Source organism: Pristis pectinata, chromosome 11 (genome assembly GCF_009764475.1).
Source record: "Pristis pectinata isolate sPriPec2 chromosome 11, sPriPec2.1.pri, whole genome shotgun sequence".
NCBI classification, from domain to species: Eukaryota; Metazoa; Chordata; class Chondrichthyes; order Rhinopristiformes; family Pristidae; genus Pristis; species Pristis pectinata.
In genome coordinates this window covers 84,238,563-84,260,077 of record NC_067415.1, presented here as the reverse complement: position 1 = coordinate 84,260,077, position 21,515 = coordinate 84,238,563, and the positions used below count along the sequence as shown (strand labels likewise).

Sequence of the window (21,515 nt, the reverse complement as noted above, 5' to 3'; positions counted from 1 at the left end):
CTGTCCTGGTCAAATCATGTAGATAACATGGCCAAGAAAGCTTACCAGTGCCTCTACTTCCTCAGGAGGCTAAAGAAATTCAGTGTGTCCCATTTGACACTGACCAACTTCTACCGATGCACCATAGAAAGCATCCTATCTGGATGTATCATGGCTTGGTACGGCAACTGCTCTGCCCAGGACCGCAAGAAGCTGCAGAGAGTTGTGGACACAGCCCAGCGCATCACGGACACCAGCCTCCCCTCCTTGGACTCTGTCTTTACCTCTCGCTGCCTTGGCGGAGCAGCCAGCAGAATCAAAGACCCCACCCACCCAGGACATTCTCTCTTCTCTCCTTTTCCATCAGGTAGAAGATACAGGAGCCTGAGGGCACATACCACAAGACTTACGGACAGCTTCTACCCCACTGTGATAAGACTATTGAACGGTTCACTTATACGTTGAGATGGACTCCGACCTCGCCATCTACCTTGTTGTGACCTTGCACCTTATTGGACTGCACTTTCTCTGTAGCTGTGATACTTTAATTTGTACTGTTATTGTTTTTACCTGTACTACATCAATGCACTCTGTACTAACTCAATGTAACTGCACTGTGTAATGAATTGACCTGTACGATCAGTGTACAAGTTTTTCACTGTACCTCGGTACAAGTGACAATAATAAACCATAACCAATACCAAACAAAAATTTGCACCAATTTCCATCAGCTCTGATTCAAGCTGCTGCTCTCTGTGCTGTACTCAGAACCAAGCTGCAGCAGCTTGTTTCAATTCAGAAAGGCCAGAATTGAGAAGTGTTTATTTTTATCTTTGCTCTAAATAGAATGCCATTCATTTATCTTACAAACCCGAAAATTTAAGCAACATTTTAGTGCAAAATATCTTTTAATTTTTAAGTAATTCTTTGATATTTTCATAGGTTTTTGCAGGGGGGAAGAGGAAAAAGGTATGGAAGGGAAGACTAGATAAATGGTAAGTGTTCAAAGTCTCAGACAGCGCAGAGTAAAGGTGCTTCTCCACTGCCCGAGTGCATGGGTACTGCTGGAACCTGAAGTGTAGGTCTCATAAGGCCAGCAACAGCATCGCGAAACCTGCTGGATCTGTTGAAGTTAGCTGCGAAGACTTATATTTAAGTTCTAGGATTAGTAGCAGGCAGTAGGCATACAGTACCAAAGAGAAATAAAAACAGTTATTACCGTTATTATTCTGAAAGGCTGTCTTGTTCAGCAGCAGAATAACTGTGACAACTGGGGAAGGCATTAGACAAAAGCTGCTTTCATACTGACTGAAGCTGGTGCTGCAGTCACTGCTTCTCAATGTATAGGTCAGGTGCAGCCACTGACAACCGCTTAGTGAACTCTTGAGATTCCTTAAAGCAGTTTTTAACAAAAAAATCTTCTTGGTCATCAACTGAAGTTAATCCAGCATTTACTTTGATGCTGCTTGACATGCCAAGCATTTTCAGTATTTTGAGCATCCACAATATTTCACATTTTGTACTTTTTTTTACTTGAAAGAACATACTGACATCAGGCAAGCAATGAGTCAAGAGTATGTATCAATGAAGCATGGATCACAGCACCATCACAAATTTCAACACAAGATACCACTAATTGCTTTTGCATGTTTCTGTCAAAGTACGTTCAAATCAATTTGTTGCACGGAAGAGTTTTCTGGGTCTTGCTAAAAATGAAACTCTCTAAAGACTTACTTTAATGAGAAAGAGACAGTTCCCTCCCACACATATTTTGCAAGTCCATTCCCGATACAGACCTGCAAAATCATCATTCATCCAGCTACAGCACAGGCAGAGTTAATTGAATATGTGAACATTTTTACAAGGTGTACTTGCTACACCAAAACCTGCTGGACAAATCAATTATAATGAGGAAATAGCCACAATGGTTATGCCACCAATTTGCAATCTAATTATTTTATATTACAGGTGATACCCAAGTTACTGGGGGATTGAATTCCTAAAAAAGTTCCGTATCGCGATTTTCCACAATGCACAGCCATGTCATCTGCACATACGTCAAAAAAAAGTTGAAAAAAAACAAGTAAATTTTGTGTTTATTTGCTTGTTTTCACATAAATTCCATGACAGCAAAGTTTATTCCATATCTCAAATTTTTGGGTAGTGATTTGTGAATTCAGTAACACCAAATTTCCCTTACCTGAACAGCCACAATGCAGGGGCCGCCTGTTTTCATATTTCAATTGCTAGCATTCATCACCTGTCCTTAGTTGCCATGAAAAAGATGACAATGAACTGCCTTCTTGAAACTCTGCAGTTCTTCTGATGAAGGTGCTCCCACAGAACTTCTTGGGAGGGAGTTCCATGGTTTAGAAGTAGTTATGAGAAAATCAATACACTTCCAAATCAGAATGGTCTGTAAATTGGAGGGGAACACGCAGGTGGTGGTGTTCCACCTCTGCCTCAAGACCTTGTGTTCTTGATGGCAGTGCTCATGGGCTTGGGAGGTGCTGTCAGCATAGCCAAGGCGAGTAACTGCAGTGTGTTTTGTAGTCACTGTGCTCTAGTGAAGGAAATGAATGTTTTAAGGTGGTGGATGGGTTGCCAATAAAGCAGACTGCTTTGTCTTCGATGGTGGGCTAAGCTTCTTGAATGTTGCTGGAATTACCCTGATCTAGGCAACTGGAGAGTGTTCTATCACAGGCTTACTGGCATATCAACCAATAACATCTTTCGAGGTTGTGTCACTCCACATCATTTGACACATCTATCTTTTGTTGCAAAGTACTTCACTTTTCCAGAATTTTAAATACTTTCAACAGAGCAAACAAGTACAAGATGAGATCCAATAGATAGATTAAAACAAAAGTTTGAGTAACTAAGTAAAAACTCTTTGCACTCTTAACTAATGGTCAACGACAACCACTTCTGTATTTCCATGGGCACACTTGAGAAGCTGCTGTCAGATTTCATCCATTAAAATGATGAGTAACTCACTGTCACTCTCACAACAGATTAAGACATGCTTCAATTAAATCATCTCTGTTCTAAACTCCAGAAAATATATAGACTCATCCTACAAATCTCTTCTGAGACAATCACATTCTATAAATTGGACTAGAAAACTGCATCCCCACTAAGCCAAGTACACCCTCCTTTAGGCAATGAAACAAGAACAGCATTATAGACACTTCTGTGTGGAAGCCCAAGCCCTGCATAATTTCAGCACGACTTCAACTACCTTACAACAAAGGGAAACATATTACCTCCTGCTGAACTGTTCACTGTTCTGCATTTCACGTACCAATGCTTTAATCCCTCTGAATAACAGCATTAAGTGCATCAGCATTTAAAAACTGTCGATAAGGAAGAATAGAAAAGCAATGTGAATAATCACACATTTCTTCACATTATACTCCACTTCTAGTACTTCGGCCCACTCACTTAGCCTGTTTATATCCCTTTGCAAACTTTTCCCCTCATAACTTATTTTCCAAACATCTTTGTATTGCCAGTAAACTTCAATACAATACACACTGTCCCATCACCTAATTCAATAACCTAGGCCAATATCAACGTTGTCCTTTATTGTTAGATGACTCTTCTCAGAAATACAGTAAACTGAGATCTCACCAGGTCTCTTCAGTGGACACAAAAGATCCAATGGCACTAATCCCATGAGTAACTTCGAAGTTAGTGCCCTAGCTAATATTTACCTCTTAATCAACATCACTGAACTAGATCATTTGTTATTTATCACATTGATATTTGTTGAATTCTGATATGTTGCTTCGCTGCTTTATAACAGTGACTACATTTCAAAAGGTTTTCTTGGTTTAAAGCACTTTGGGACATCTAGAAATTGTCAACAATCCTATATAAATGCAAGCCTTTCTTTCTTTTCTCTGATACTTCTGGATGGAATGGTAAAAGGAACCAGAAGCTGAGAATAGTAACAAGATGAAGAACAATCAAAAATAAAAGGTAAAGAGAGGAGGGAAAGTGAAGTGAAAGGAATGAAGAACAAAAGGATAAGACAAAGCAAAAAATAGCAAATAGAGCTCAGAGCATGAACGGTCAGAGTTACCTTTGACAATATCTCAAATGCTGTACCAGGGATCAAATAATTTCATAAATTTTCCAACTCTAGGTTCCACACAGTACAATAGCAAAAGAACAGACAGCCCACTAGTTTCTTTGCTACTTCATTTTAGTTTCTCCTACTCAAAGACCTGCAAAACTACAAAGGGTTAAAGAGCAAAGCAAAAAACATCCTAGCTCAGTGTTGATCATTAGCTTGTTCAAAGCATGCACAGTGACCTTCTAATAACCTTATATCAGGCAACAATAACTCCTGAATTTTCTGACTGTGTGAAGTTCTGTCCCCAAGTGTGGGAGATCCAGCATCTGCACAATTTGGAAAAAAATCTCCAAGCTCTCCGAGGGGCCCCGGCACCTCTGAACCACCAATATGGCTAAGGAAAAGACCTCATGCATAATAGGCAATAATACAAATGCAAAACAACTCTTTTCATGATTACATTCATATGCCTCCATCTTTAAGAGATTTTACATAATTTTTTAAAAAAAATCTGCAACACTTTAGAACAATCAAAATCAGCGCAATTGTTGACAATGTAAACACACGAGACGGCAGATGCTGGGATCTGGAGCAACAAACAATCTGCTGGAAGAACTCAGCGGGTCGAGCAGCATCTGTGGGAAGAAAGGAATTGTCGACGTTTCAGGTCGAAACCCTGCATCAGTCCTGATGCTGCTCGACCGGCTGAGTTTCTCCAGCAGATTGTTTGTTGCTGCTGAAATCATGCACACTTGACAGAAAAATTAAACATATGTTCTGAACTGTTGCTGGTCCAGATAGATAATTCTGGAAGAAAAAAAATTAAGATACAACTGCCCAAAATACAAGCATGTCATAGTGATCTGAACAGCTTTAAACTTAGGACATTATACCTTCCCTCCTAAACAATATCTAACAAAAGACCTATCAATGACGTAACTCTGACTGTGGGCAACTTTCTCACCTAGTTAAACATTGTGGCTTTGTGCCCCACTCCAGTAACTTGACAAACATTTAAACAAGTATTTTAATACTATACAGAGGAAGCGCTGCATTGTTGGATGCACAGTCTTTCAGAGGAAAGATTAGCTAGGGCCCCGTGTCTCCTCCCAAGTGAGCATAAAAGATCCTACAACATTATTCCAAAAAGGAATAGAAATGTCAATATTATTCCCTCACTTGTCATCACAATAAATAGACTAATACATTACTCATAGCTAACTTGCCAAGTTACTGCTGCATTTTCCTCATTATAACAGTGCTTCAAAAATATATAATTAGCTTGAAAATGCTTTAGGACATCCAAAGATCATGAAAGGTGCTATAGATATGCAAGTGTATTTTTTCCTTTTGAAAAACTGTCAAATCCAGGATTTACTCAGGTGGTATCTGAAAGGCATTGCAATTTGCCAGACCGTACATAATTTTCACTTAATATCCTTTTCACATTCTCTAATTAGACAAGTGTACAATAAGTACAGCAAAAGCAATATTATTTCTATTTTAGACCGTTAGTGACATCGCACTTGACCTGTAAAGATGGGCACTCCAATCCTCAGGTTGGGACAAAAGAATTAAAATAGGCTAATGGAATGTTTTCTCAAGAGATTTGGATTACAAACGTGGGTGAGGGTATGCTGGCTCTGTCAAGCTCTGGTTAGGAAATGTGGAAGAAAATTTACTTGTGTCATAAGTTACAGTGAAATAGTTTTAAAATAAAACATTGCATTCCGGTTCAGAAAGATGAAATAAGCTTTTAAAGCACTTCAATAGCAACACCAAAAACAGTAATTACCAGATCATGAAAGACCTAGTTCACCTGCCACCACCCTGGGAATTGGATGATACAATAATGGAGCTGTTGACTAATTATGGCTATTACACGCCATCAATTGGATTCAAGCAGGCTTAGACACAAGGCAAGGTGAAAATCTTTGGGGATCATAGGACCAAAGTCACCTGATCCTCCCAAGCAGGTTACACCTCCCGTGTTGCATTCTGTGTGCCAAAGGTCATGAAGGCATTTCAAAAATGTTTGTAAAAAGTATACCTTCTCAAAAATCTGTTTTCAACAAACCATGACCTTTTTTAAAGCTATTTTTCTCAATGCAGCATAATTATTTCAAAAGACATCAGCTTTCTCACAATTAAAATGAATTGCTGAAGAATCATAACAAATGTGTGCCAAAGCTTTGCTAAAATTACTTTAATGTTCTTCAAGACTAATCAGATTATTGCGAGAGGATGGTGTTAAACTGCAGATATGCACTGGGACATTCATATCCTACAGTAATTTGAATAAGCACATATTTTCCAAGGTGAACAGAAAAGCTGTGACATACTTTTCATAAGGCTGCCTTCTTCTCAATATTTTAAACTCTGATACGACAGGGTGTAGTCCTAAGTTGTTAAAAATTATTAGCCTCATTCTTAGGAATATAGACCGAGCTACCTGCCAGCTGTTGGTCCACCCCAAGGGCCAGGTCGCCCCTCCAGATCCCTGACACCTTTAGAACCATCCAACTGCTCGGCCATCTCCGGTTTCTCATTTCCATGCAGAAGTAGCTGTACCTCTGGGATCTAATTCCTACAAAGTTTTCATTTTTAGAATCTCCTGCATCTACAAACACAATTTTGCATAAATGCAACATAACATGCAAGATATCTTCTATAATAAACCTGATGCATTTTTGAATAAAACAATACAATCCTCTTAAACGAAATCTTTACATATTCAGTTATCACCAAAATTGTTTTGAATTCACCTTCACCAAACTTCTTTCAAAGCACAGGCAAAAGTTTAAAACAAACTGGTTTTGCTTTAATTTAAAACTAATGCAGGTACAAATAAAAGATTGAAATTCAACTGTTCACTGCTGTGAATAGAGGCCTCAAAGAAAATCCACTGTTCTTCAAAGTCACTACTACGAACAATTTTAACCAGTTAAATTACTACTGAATTGAGAAGAAGCAAACTCATCTGAAGGGCACAACTGCAATCCTTAATTTTCTGACAGATAACACAGCCCCAACTATCGTTACTCTACTGCTACCAGTTTTGTGTGCACACAGTTTTTTTTTGAAAATAGAGTTCTCATAAATCATTGCCCAAACTCAGAGAAAGCGATATACATGTTGGGATATCATCTAATCACAGGAATGACAAAGTTACCTCTGCTGTTAATCAAGCTTAAATGTGCAATATAATTAGCTCTACTGAAAACAGATTCAGTAACAATTATATTGTGAATCACTTCTTTACATAAGAAAAACTTTCTGAAGTCTTGTATGTCTTCACTGCGGCTATTAAGTATTTACAACCCATGATTTATTGCAGAGAGATCTGCACATAAAAACTCTACGTGTTGAATTCAAGCATCAACCTGGATACCTTAATAAATCATCTCTCCAAGTTGTTATAGCATTTGGGCCAATATCAGTCCTTAACAAATGAGATTTAAACCATACTCAAATAAATGAGAGATCTTGAATCAGTCAATAAACACTACATCAACAAATACTTTACTGAAAGCATTATCTGTGCTCTTCTACCCCTTCCACCACTTCCTTTCTCACCCCAAACCACCCTTCCAACACCCCATAAAATATACTGATGCAAGTCGACTGCTATTCTTCAAGACCAGCTCGACATCAGAACTTCAGCTTACAAATAGAGGCGTTGTACAGTTCAAGGGCTGTCTGGCAGTACATCTGGTTGTACACCCAGCCCTACTACAGCTGTGCTACTTGACCACACATGAAAGGATGAATTGAGTCAACTGTTGTTGGATATGAAAATAAATGCCAGTTGAGCTCAGACACCGATACAAAATATTGGCAAGGTATTTCCTGACAGCACAAGTCACCTCCCAGTATTAGAGTCAGCAGAATAATAAATTTTAATGAGATTGAATAAATCAGCTTACTTATGTTCCACTTTCCTTTAATGTAAACTGCTCTTTGTTCTAATACAGCACTAGAATTATCATCTGTAATTCAGATCATGTTTCCAGCATTTTCAAATTCACAAATTCCAACTTCCAAACTGTCAGACAATGAGCTGTCACCTTAAAGACTGGTCAATAGTTGAAAACAAAACTTTCATTTTTAAAATAATCCATATTCAACAACCACCTCATATTCATTAGTTCCACTTTTTTAAAAAAATCATCTGATAAGGTGGAACTAATTAACTATTAGTCCATTGGTTTGGCTTCAAGATGCTCGACGAAATAGACACGGATCCATCCGACCACAGAGAAGACCTCATCAGGGATAGCTACAACTTCCAAAAATCTTTTCGCAGCTACCGTCAGGTAGGAGGTACAGAAGCCTGAAGTCCCACACCACCAGGTTCAGGAACAGCTACTTCACTTCAACCATTTGGTTCTTGAACCAACCTGCACAACCCTAATCACTACAGTTTAGCAACACTATGACCATTTTGAACTAAAATGGACTTCATTTTGTTTGTTCTAATTGTGTTTGTTCCCGTAAAAATTGTGTACAATTTATGTTAAATTTATGCTTTTCTTGTGAATGCTGCTTATATGATGCGATGTGCTCTTCAGGCTGCCCCAAGTAAGTTTTTCATTGCACCTGTGCATATGACAATAAACTCGACTTCGACTCTCTGAAACATCTGAAGCCATCACTAGGTTAATAGACAAAGATAACCAAATGGACAAAGGCTTCCCTCTCAAGATTAAATCTTGTATGCAAAGTATTAATGCATTGTAGTCATATGAGAGATGCTGAGTGTCCATGAAGTTCTATTCAATAGTTTTTTAAATCTATTTCAAACGAGATTACCAATGGTGCACCACAGGGACTGATGTCAGGTCCTGTTACTTACGTTATGCATGAATGATTTAGATGTAATGGTGGGTGAACGACCTGCAAGTTGGCATGGTTCAAGATGCGAAAGGTCCCCTCCCGTACTATGATCTATGAATGGACACAACAGGCATGACCATTGCAAGTTGTTTTGGAAGCCCCAGTTTTTGGCAAATGCTATTTAATTTACAACTACATGGTATTATTTATTTGAAGAAACCAACTGTTAAGTATTAGCCACATAAGCATAGGTTAGAAGACAATTTGACAGTTATGCAATTTAGGAGAGACCAAATTGTGGACCAGCTGACATTTCCAAATTGTGTATAATTGCACATCAGACTGTTCATCTTTGCCCAGGGAACAGCGCACTCAAGGAATAGTTTGCTAGCCTGCACAGTGAATAATGATTCACTGTGTTACTTCAAAAGAGCTAGAAACACTTCTGGCTGAGGTGGACGTCAGTTCGTACATAAGGTGGACATTCTTCAAAAAGAATTAGGTGCATATGATCTCCTGGTCTAGTATTCTTCACCCAAAGGGATCAGAGGGATTTTCCTGATGACAAGCCCATGCGAATTGAGAAAAATAATTTGTTTTTCTGCCTCACCCCGGAGACCTCAGATGAATGAGAAGTGCCTGCATTGGGATAGACCAGGCACTATACATTTCATAGAACGGGTTGGGTGCTCTTCATCATGTACCAATTTGGAAAACAGGCACCATTTCTGAAACAAATGATAAGCAGGCTTTGATGGGGTAGTCCATGCTACTGTGTACACTATTCTGTCTAAGTAAATAAATTAGATGCCTCAGACCACTCAAATGGCCACTGGTAATTAACTTCAGAAGTTGCTCATCCTATCACAAGACACCCGGTATTTGCTGAACATTACTGTAATCTCTACAATCTGTAAATTCTCAGTTAGGTTTGTTTCCCTTACAATAAACCACGCTGGAAATATCTGACCTCTAATTTATGGAGCAGGACAAAATAAAACAGTTCTGATGAAATACTTTAGCTGCAATGTTGGACTTGTTATTTAGAGATAATATGTTATGAGATAAACATTTTCCTGATCATTTCTTGTCCCGTTGCGGGAGTATTGGGTGGGGTCAATGGAGGCAGAGGAAGAGGGGGAAGGGGAAAATTCAGCAACACTGTTCTGATTGTACTGGCCAAAAGAAAAATGGTGTCCAGGACATCAAAAAACTGATGTATTTAAAAAAAATATATGGTAATATCTTTTGCATCTATCTGAAGTAGTCAGGCCTTGACCTACTGAATAAAATATCCCTTTGGTCATGACATCTGCGAAGTCCAAAGTAATAAACTGTTCTTATCAAACACTTCAGGCTCAGTGTCATTTTCATGCTGTATGAATAAGAAGTCACTAACACATCTGTTGCCAATACCAACTGATAAAACCCAAAGATATAGAATCATTTTAAACAGATTGTAGCTAACTATCCCATTTTAAACAAAACAAAACATCAGAAAGAACGCTCAACTAAACCCTAGACATTACAGTTCACTCACTGGATTTCACAATTACACACCTTTTATAACATAGGATATCCACTGTGCTAATAGTCTTCATTGCAAATGGAGATTTTAATATTCAAGATCAACGAATTACTATTTAATAAAACAAATCATTCTGAGTAGCATTTCAAAATTTAGTTTTTAGTTCAAATATAACATTCATATATTGAAGACCAAACTTAACATTCCAAAAATCTCAAGGTAAAGAGAACCTTTGAAAATATCCTAACCCATCAATTATCTTTGCATGTGTTCTGTGCTATTGCACATTTTACAAAAAAATGAAGCTTGTCAGAAAGATAAAACGCTGATTTTCTCCTCACACATTGTAAAAAATATCATCCAAAGAATGCATCAGGAAAATTGTCAACTGTAGATATTTTGTGGATTTTGTAAACTTGTGTCCAGTAACTACTGTTCATTGGTCTTTTCCTCTGCTGCTTGCAGTCAGGAAATGCAAATACCCTGCATCTTTACCAAACTACCAATTAAATGTTCTACACTGAAAAGGAAACTTTGCAAAATTAGCTTAAAACATGTTGATTCTTTTAGTTTAAATTAGTGTATTTTGAGCATGTTCATACAGTTTTATGTTAAATACTAGCTCTTTGAATTTAAAAAACCTATTATTGTTTTATCTGGTTCAATCTAAGCTATGCTCTTGCCTGTGGTAATCTTGCATGTTGGATCTTGCAAAACAGTATAATGTCCCAAACACATTAACACTCTCCTCTAACTTTGCAATCTCTCTCCTTCCACATTTTAGGATCAGGAAATCGAGCTGGGGTTTCCATTATTTTATGCCGCACTACTGAGGCAAAAAAATAAAAACACCCAGTCACTCAGCAACTATAATTTTTCCAGCTGTCTTAAAAGTCTGAGAGCACATGAGGTTAATCAGCTCATTTCCACAATGGCCAGAAGTGGAGTTATTTAGGTTGTCTCCATTTTCCAGCTCTCTGCTAGAGTTATTTTAGTGCTACCACAGCTCTCAGTTCATAGCGCTGTAGTTACAGCTCTTCCAGTACTTTTTAAAAACAATTAAGTTTATTTTGTTTCACCTGTTGAAACAATAAGCTCCAGATCCCCAATACTCATTTGGATGAAAATACTCTTAACTCAGTTCCCCGTCCAACTCTTCCTCACATGGACGTAAATCTGTGTCCCTCATCGCTATCTGTTATCAGCCTCTACCAAGGAATATGTTGCTATAGGAGCACGAGAGAGACGGCAGATGCCAGAACCAGGAGCAAAAACCTGCTGCAGGAACTCAGCGGGTCGAGCAGCATCTGTGGAGGCAAAATGGATGGTTGACTTTTCGGGCCGAGACCCTGCATCAGGACTGAGTGCAGAGGGGAGATAGCCAGTATAAAGAGGTGAGAGGGAGGGGTGAGGCGGGGGCTGGCAGGCAATCGGTGAAACCAGGTGTGGAGGGGGAAGATGGGCAGATGGGGCCAGGTGGGGGTGAGAGGGGTGGGGGTGAGGATGGGGTTGGGGGTGAGGGGGGTAGGGGTGAGGGGGGGAGGTGGGGTGGTGGGGTGGAGTCAGGAGACAGTGGCTGGTGGGTGATAAGTGGGACCAGATAAAGGAGGGAAGATCGACAGGTGGAATCAGTTGGGGATTTCTTTCACTTTCTGCAATTCCAAGGTGTAGCTATGGGCACTCGCATGCACCCCAGCTCTGCCTGTCTTTTCGGCTACGTGGAACACTCCTTGTTCCAAACCTCCTCTGGCAACTACCCCCCCCCCCCACCAATTCTTTCTCCACTACAGCAGAGACTCCATTGGTGCCACCTCCTGCAATTGTGCAGAATTTGTCAATTTTATCACCTTTGCTGCAAACATCCACTCTGTCCTCAAATGCACTTGGACCATTTCTGACACCTCTCTCCCTTTTCTGGGTCTCTCTGTCTCCATCTCAGGAGACACACTATCTACGGACATTTAGTATTAACCCACTGACTCCCACAGCCACCTTGACCATACCTCCTCTCAACCACCCTCTAGTACGGACGACATTCCTCTTTCTCAGTTTCCACTGCATTTGCTCTCAAGATGAGTCTTTTTGCTCCAGGACATCTGTAATGTCCTCCTTCAGGAAACATAGCTTTCCCCTCTACCATGGTTGGTGGAGCCCTCACTCGCTTTTCTTCTATTTCTCAGACTTCTGCTCTTACCACCCAACCCCAAAGAGAGAACAGGGATAGAATTCCCCTGGCCCTCGCCTTTCACCCTACCAGCCTTCACATCCAGCAGGTCAATCACCATCATTCCCGCCGGCTGCAATGGGATCCCACCACCAGTCAAACCTTCCCATCCCTTTCTGTTTTCTGCAGGCACGACTCTCTCCGACTCCCTGTTCACTCATCCCTCCCCACCCTTCCCTGATCCCTGATACCAGAGGAGGTGCAACACTTAAAATTTTTTTTTAAAAACTATATTTATACATCACGGTAACAGGCCCTTCTGGCCAAACGAGCCCGTGCTGCCCGATTACACCCATGTTACACTGCACGGTAGCATAGCGGTTAGCGTAACGCTATGACAGTGCCAGAAATTGGGGTTCAATTCCTGCCGCTGTCTGTCAGTTCTCTCCGTGACTGCGTGGGTTTCCTCCAGGTGCTCCGGTTTCCTCCCACATTCCAAAGACCTACAGGTTGACCCTACACCTCCTCCCTCACCACCATCCAGGCACCCAAACAGTTCTTCCAGGTCAAACAAAGATTCACGTGCATCTCCACCAATAGTAAAGCAATGATTAGAAGGATACTCAAGATACTAGATTTGGAGCACAAAGATCTTGAAGAATACTCACATATGCAGAGTTATTACCACATAGGCGGTCATTTACATTCATGCCAGCTCATAGCAGAACACGCCCAGCAACAATTCCCCATCATCCTATTCCCCGGTGACTCCCAGCAGCTTATTCTCTCTTGACACGCCTTACTACAGACCTGTACTTCAGTAGCCAATTAACCTACTGCACAGATATAGAGAGAACTGAGACCATGGACGAACTTGAATACAAGGCATTGTGTGACTGTTAACTGGTGCAGGTTGGAGGCAAGGGGCGATAGACATTGTGAATTTGGGAGTGAACAGCAGAGATTTGGATCTCCAGACCACAACACTGACAGATCTCTTTAACAAACCAGTCTGGAAATGTGAAAAGGATGATAGCTTAAAACAAGAGGAGCACGTTTGTTTTCTCTTGGACCATGCCCTGGTGAGAGGGGAATAACTATGGGCAGGTTGGATCTTCAATATGCCGATCGACATGATGATTCAGGTTAAGCGGGTAAAGAGAGGTGTTTGGGGGGAGAATGCAGCGAGGGGAGAAGGGGGAGAATAGGAAGGGAGGAGATCAGGGATAGGGTGCAAGGGAAAAGCTGAGGGGAAGGCATAACAGATGGATTGAGGTGGAGGATCATGCAAGGAAGGGGGTGTCATGGCGAGGGGTGGTTAAGGCAAGGGGTCAGGACAAGTGGTCTCGGCGAGGGGTAACAGTGAATGGAGAGTGGTCATTGTAAGTGGAGAGAGAAGGAAAATGACAAGGGGAGGGGCCTGTTGGGGGTATGGGCCACAGTGAGTGGGGGGGAGGGGCCACGGTGAGGGGGGTGGGGCCATGGTGAGGGGAGGAGTCACGGTGAGGAGGGAGGGGCCACGGTGAGGAGGGAGGGGCCACGTTGAGGGTGAGAGATCACGCTGTGGGCAGGGTCACGTAGGGGGGGGTCACAGTGAGGAGGGAGGGACCATGGTGAGGGGGGAGGGGCCACGGTGAGGGGGAGGGGTCACGCTGAGGAAGGGGAGGGGCCAAGCTTGCGAGGGGCCACACTGAGGAGGGGGAAGGGCCAAGCTTAGGGGGAGGGGCCACACTGAGGAGGGGGAGAGGCCAAGCTGAGGGGGAGGGTCCCTGGTGAGGGGTGGGGCCATGCTGAAGGGGAGGGGCCACGCTGAGGGGGAGGGGCCACAGTGAGGGGGAGGGGCCCCGGTGAGGAGGGGGAGGGGCCCGGTGAGGAGGGAAAAGGGCCACGCTGAGGAGGGGGAGGGGCCAAGCTTGGGGGTGGGGTCCCAGTGAGGAGGGGGAGGGGCCACACTGGGAGGAGGGGCCCGGTGAGGAGGGGGAGGGACCACGCTGGGGGAGGGGCCCGGTGAGGAGGGGGAGGGGCCCGGTGAGGAGGGGGAGGGACCACGCTGGGGGGAGGGGCCCGGTGAGGAGGGGGAGGGACCACGCTGGGGGGAGGGGCCCGGTGAGGAGCCACACTGGGGGAGGGGCCCGGTGAGGAGGGGGAGGGACCACGCTGGGGGGAGGGGCCCGGTGAGGAGGGGGAGGGGCCACACTGGGGGAGGCGCCCGGTGAGGAGGGGGAGGGACCACGCTGGGGGGAGGGGCCCGGTGAGGAGGGGGAGGGACCACGCTGGGGGGAGGGGCCCGGTGAGGAGGGGGGAGGGGCCACGCTGGGGGGAGGGGCCCGGTGAGGAGGGGGAGGGACCACGCTGGGGGGAGGGGCCCGGTGAGGAGGGGGAGGGACCACGCTGGGGGGAGGGGCCCGGTGAGGAGGGGGAGGGGCCACGCTGGGGGGAGGGGCCCGGTGAGGAGGGGGAGGGACCACGCTGGGGGGAGGGGCCCGGTGAGGAGGGGGGAGGGGCCACGCTGGGGGGAGGGGCCCGGTGAGGAGGGGGAGGGACCACGCTGGGGGGAGGGGCCCGGTGAGGAGAGGGAGGGACCACGCTGGGGGGAGGGGCCCGGTGAGGAGGGGGAGGGGCCCGGCGAGGAGGGGGAGGGGCCACACTGGGGGGAGGGGCCCGGTGAGGAGGGGGAGGGGCCACGCTGGGGGAGGGGCCCGGTGAGGAGGGGGAGGGGCCACGCTGGGGGGAGGGGCCCGGCGAGGAGGGGGAGGGGCCACACTGGGGGGAGGGGCCCGGTGAGGAGGGGGAGGGGCCACGGTGAGGGGGCGGGAAACTATCGAAGGCCGGGCGGGGAGGAGCTGCACTCACCCCGACATGGCCTCGTCCCTCGGGGATCTGACGCTCCGGTGTCCGGTGCAGCGGGCGGGAGCGGCGGCGGCGGCGGCGGGTCCTCACTGCGCGGCCCTCCGAACGCGGAGGCGGAGCCGTCAATCACCCGCCCAGGCCCCGCCTCCCCGTCCGCCCCGCCCCCCAGCCACCTGATTGACAGCCGGGCTGGGCCGCACCACCGCGGCAGAGGGGTGCCAGACTACCGGTGGGCCTCACCAACCGAAGCGGGATCCGCCATCCCGGGACCCCGCCGGTGCCCAGCCCTCAATACAAGGGCGAACGAGGCACCGGGCGTCCGATGCAAGCCTCCGCCCTCTCGTTGAGCCCCGCCGTGGTTGGCACCCGGTGGCCGTGCTCCCCCCCGCTGCGCCGTCTGCCGGAGTCCGCGGGCTGCCGGCGGGAGGCTGTTACCACGGCAACCCTGGCCGGGCCCTGAGCTGGAATCCCGCCTCCCCCCCCCCCCCCCCCCCCCCTTGCAGCGGGTCTCTTCCAAAACACGCAGTTAATTTCCCAAACATGTCCTTTTAAAATGTTCCTTTTCTTTCTGAGGCATTTAAGTTGCCTTTTGCATTATAAACAAGTGGTTCATGTTCCCACTTGCAGGTCTCCTATCTTGAAATATTCCGCCCGAATATATATTTTTCTGCTTATTCCTTGATTTTTTTTTGCTGCAAAACTTAACATAAATAATTGAAGTACCTCCATGCAAAACAACTGCAGCAGCCTTGCCGGCTTCCAAAATCTCAAGCAGTTTGTGGGCCAAAGGTGTTGCATGTCCCTGCTTTAGAAATTAACGTGAAATCAAAACTGTAAAAGGCATACTGTTTTGGAGGGGAGGGAGATTGGGGAGTGAGTTCACGATGCTAATATTTATAAATCACTCTGCTGTTGTGCATCAGCATGGTGTGCTGTCGTCAGAAGATACGTTTCCGTTGCAGTGTATGCTCCGTGTTCATCAAGGGGTTTACCTTTCACATCTTCGCAAACTGCTTTGAAGTCTTGAAAGGTTATCACAGTTGCAATGGAAAAGTGGCAGCAGCGCTCGCAAACAAATGTGAAAGTCACTGGATCATTTGTTTTAATGCTGTTGGGTGAAGGAGAAATATTGGCAGAGGGATCCGTGGAGAGCTTCCATTCCGTTTACTGAAATGGTACCATGGGACCTCTTGCCTTCACCTGACAGAGCATATGGGACCTCGGTTTAACATCTCGCTGGAAAAGTGACACGTCTGACATTGCAACACCACCTCTTCTACATCTGGGGTGGGATTCACACTTGCAGGAACCCCCAAACACCCTCACTCGGTCAAAAATGCTGCCAACTGAACCAAACTGATATCTGAGGGACAGAGCAGCAAAATGCCCTTTCTTGGACAGCACTTCAAAGAGCATTATTGTCATATACACCAGGGTGCAATGAAATTCCTTGTTTACATGAAGCTCACAGAGTAAACAGTCTACATGGTAATAATAAATACAGAATAGCACGACAAGTGCAAATCAACAGGATGGTGCAGAGATTGTGGTGCAATCTGAAGTCATGCAACAAAAAGACCAAAGTGACAATAGCGGCATAACCGAGACAGGTAGAATTAAGAGTATGAGAAGGTGAATGCAGTATTGGGGCAGAAGACTCATCAGTCTTTTAATGTAAATAACAATTTTTATTTAAACTGTACATAACCTCAAATTCTCAAACTGCTTTACAGCCCATGAAGTAATTTTTGAAGTGGGGCTGTTGCTGTGCTGTGGGAAACACTGCAGGCTGTTTGTGCACAGCAAGCTCCCATAAACAAGTGTGACAATGACCAATGACAAAAACCTAGGTATATCTGACAAGGATGATCGAAAGCTGGAGGTGACGGTGCCTACAATCACCAAGATGTCAATTCTGCATATTCACTACGAATTCTGATATTTTTAATAGGATTAAAGGAAATTTCCCCAATAGCATTAATTACTAAAACAAAATCAATAGCTGGATTTTACTGAAATATTACAATAAACAACTCAGGTATTTGGTTTCTGGTAAACTTATGCAAAATAAAATGAAAGATTCTTTCATCTGGTTCTAGATGACAAATAATTAAGTTAAACATAGAGTCAGGCACAAAAGATCTTTACAAAACAAAAATAAAAATCTAAAATTTTCTTCCTCTTTATTTTTTCTAAGAGAATGTCTTTACCAAGGTAAATTAACCCCGAGTAACCCTTGGAACCCTTAAATTTTATTTTAAACTGAAAGTGTGATCAGGAAACCATCATCTGTACAGCGCTATTGTAAATCATCATTTAGACTTTACTCTCCTTGGAACCAGAAGAGCAAAGTCCAAGTACTAGTGTGTACTAGACTGGGAAAAAAATAAACATACCTGAGTTGGACAGAAAAGTCCAGATCAGAATCAGGTTTATTATCACTGATATATGTCATGAAATTTGTTGTTTTGTGGCAGCAGTACAGTGCAAGGCATAAAAATGACTATAAGTTACAAAAATAAATAAATAGTGCAAAAGTGGAAAAATGGGGTAGAGTTCATGGGTTCATGGACCATTCAGAAATCTGATGGCGGAGGGGAAGAAGCTGTTCTTAAAACATTGAGTGTGAGTCTTCAGGCTCCTGTACCTCCTCCCTGATGGTAGTAACAAGAAGAGGGCATGTCCCAGATGGTGAGGGTCCTTCGTGATGGATGCTGCCTTCTTGAGGAACCGCTTCTTAAAGATGTCCTCGATGGTGGGGAGGGTTGTGCCTGTGATGGAGCTGGCTGAGTCTACAACCCTCTGCAGCCTCTTTCAATCCTGTGCATTGGGGCCTCTGTACCGGGGGTGATGCAACCAGTCAGAATGCTCTCCACTGTACATCTGTAGAAATTTGCAAGAGTCTTTGGTGACGTACCGAATCTCCTCAAACTCCTAATGAAGTAGAGCTGCTGGCGTGCCTTCTTCGTGATTGCATCAATGAATTGTCCAGCTGTGCCAAGGACAAGTCACATGTTAATCCAAGCAGCAGATAAACCACAATGGGGTATGAGTGTAGATGCCAACATGTTGGGGGAGCAGTGCATGGCAAAATATATTCCAAGATGCATTGTTTTTGTTTGACTGCGAACAACATCCATCCACCGAGAGTCCATCTGGGCCATGCCATGGTCCTGCTGCTACCATTGGGTAGGAGGTACAGAAGCCTGAAGTCCCACGCCACCAGGTTCAGGAACAGCCGCTTCCCTTCAAGCATTCAGTTCTTGAACTAACCGGCACAACCCTAATCACTACAGTTTTAGCAACACGATGACCACTTTGATCACTTTGCACTAAAATGGACTTTTTTCGTTCTTTTTGTGCTTTCTCATAAAAATTGTGTGTAATTTATGTTTTTCTTGTGAATGTTTATCTGATGCTCTGTGCCTGTGATGCTGCTGCAAGTAAGTTTTTCATTGCACTTGTGCACACATGGACTTGTGCAGATGACAATAAACTCAACTTTGACTTTGCATTATCCATGCTAAAGGCCACCATACCCATAAAGTCAGTTTCTTGGCCACTGAGAGGTAATGCTCCTACTGTAGGAGTATATAATGCTACTGGATCTGCAACAAGGCCCTTGTACCTTATTGTCTGCCTGCACTGCACTTTCTCAGTAACCACAACACTATATTCTGCATTCTGTTATTGCTTTTCTCTTGTACTACCTCAAAATAGTTATAAATTTTTTAAAAAAATTTTATTTACAGTGTGGTAACAGGCCCTTCCGGCCCATCTGCGCCGCCCATTTTAAACCCAAATTAACCTATCCGTACGTCTTCGGAATGTGGGAGGAAACCGGAGCACTCGGAGGAAACCCACGCAGACATGGGAGAATGTACAAACTCCTTACAGACAGCGACGGGAATCGAAACCCGATCGCTGGCGCTGTAATAGCGTCGCGCTAACCGCTACGTTTTGAAATGATCTGTATGGATGGCTTGCAACACTACATGTGATAATAAAAACCAATAACACTTTGAAGCCCATACTCCTTGCTACAGTCACATCCATCCTGAACGACAGGGCAGGCTAGAGGGGCTGAGTGGCCTACTCCTGCTCCTACTTTCTTCTGTTCTCTGCAAACATTTTGGACTGCATTCTGTCTCCCGTCTTGTTATTTTCACTTGCAACATCTTACTTGCTACCTCTTCATTTCATAGTTTTGCAGATTTTCTTGCCCAAGTTTTTTTCTTACATAGATTTGCAACTCTCCACCCGGTGTTTGTGAAGCATTTAGAGGAAACTTAGAGGAATTGTCATCCTCTGCTACCGACTCTTCAAGATGTCTTGCAACTTTTTCTCACTTCTGCTCAAGTTCTTCTGGTCTTTGACACTACTTGGAAACAAAATCCTGTTCTTCCTCCCCCCCCCCCCCCCCCCCCCCCCCCCATGCATGAGAAGAATAACTCTTCCTCGCCAATAGTTTCTTGCAATGTTTTATTGCAGAGACTTCATATACCTACAGCACCTTCTCTCCGAGAGACCTTTTCTCCTCTGTCTTCCAGACAGTCCTTAGTACTACTGGAATCAACACCCCAAAATGTAGGCCAGTTAAGTGCCTTGTTAGCTACTTGACAAGTATTAAAGAGTTATTAATGCAGGCATATTGCACTTAGCTCTTATTTCGCACAGTGCTGCTTCCAGTGCTGCAAGTTCAAAGACCGCATGTTTAAAAATAAACATTACGTTCTGCAGATGTACAGTGGAAAGCATTCTGACAGGTTGCATCAGGGCCTTGTATGGAACCTCCAGTGCACAAGAGGCTACAGAGAGTGGTGGGACTCAGCCAGCTCCATCACGGATACAGCTCTGCCACCATCGAGGACATCTACAAGAGGTGCTGTCTCAGGAAGGCGACACCCATCATCAGGGACCCCCACCATCCGGGCCGTGCCCTCTTCTCCATGCTGCCATCAGGCAGGAGGTACAGGAGCCTGAAGACCCCATACCTCAAGGTTCAACAACAGCTTCTTCCCCACTGCTGTCAGGTTCTTGAACTCACCTAAAAAACTCTAACACCACCTCGGACTATTTGCATGAATGTCATTATGTTTATTTTCGTTTATTCTGTCATGTAAGTTACGTACAATTTATGTTAATTTAAGTTTATGTAATTTATGTTCGTTGGTTTGCAATGTACTGTGCTGCTGCTGCGACAAAGCTAATCTTCATGGCATTTACACCCTGGGTCTGTATGCCTGTGACAATAAACTTGAACTTGTACTGCAATTACATTTGCAACTCTTCCCCATCAGAATTTATCCTGATTTAATGTTAAACCAAAGACGAGTCTGCATTAAGGTTTCTTGACCACTGGAAGACATACTACGTCCTTCAACAAACAATCTGCTGGAGGAATTCAGCGGGTCGAGCAGCATCTGTGGGGTGGGGGGTAGGAATTATTGACATTCTGGGACAAAACCCTGCATTGGTACTAAATCTTTCCATGCTGATAATGTGAAGAATCTGGAACGTTACTGGAAGGACCTTCAAATGCAGAGAATGCAAATATACGGCAGTGTAGCGGTTAGCGTAACGCTATTACAGCGCCGGCGACCAGGGTTCAATTCCCGCCGCTGTCTGTAAGGAGTTTGTACGTTCTCCCCATGTCTGTGTGGGTTTCCTCCGGGTGCTCTGGTTTCCTCCCACATTCCAAAGACCTACGGGTTAGGAAGTTGTGGGCATGCTATGTTGGCGCGGGAAGTGTGGCGACACTTGCGGGCTGCCCCCCAGAACACTCTACGCAAAAAGATGCATTTCACTGTGTGTTTCGATGTACATGTGACTAATAAAGATATCTCATCTTACCTTACCTTATCTTATATCTTATCTTATATGTTTGAGAAGAGTGAAGAATATGTTCGAACACCCCAAGGTAAGCAATCCGCCTGAGATGATTTTGAGCATTAGTTAGGGAAGTATTCAATATACGTTTGTTCATTCCCATTTCAAATACAGTAAAACTCCGATAATCCAATGCACTCGGGAATTTGGCAGTGCCAGTCTGGCGTATTTTCCAGGCTATTTCACCT

At 44.3% G+C, this 21,515-nt stretch overlaps 1 protein-coding gene across 9 annotated transcripts in view; it reads right to left on the bottom strand.

Moving 5' to 3' along the window:
• Positions 1-21,515, bottom strand: part of mbnl2 (muscleblind-like splicing regulator 2) — a 142,839-nt gene that overhangs the window by 85,131 nt on the left and 36,193 nt on the right. For 6 of the 9 annotated variants that reach the window (XM_052026279.1, XM_052026288.1, XM_052026289.1 and 3 more), the window contains exon 1: positions 15,442-15,594. The exons of 2 other annotated variants lie outside the window; for them this stretch is intronic. The gene's annotated coding sequence lies outside the window, so the exon portion shown is untranslated. Of the gene's footprint in view, positions 1-15,441; positions 15,595-16,161; positions 16,184-21,515 lie in introns of those variants that run through there. One more of the 9 variants, XM_052026285.1, reaches the window with a different exon arrangement.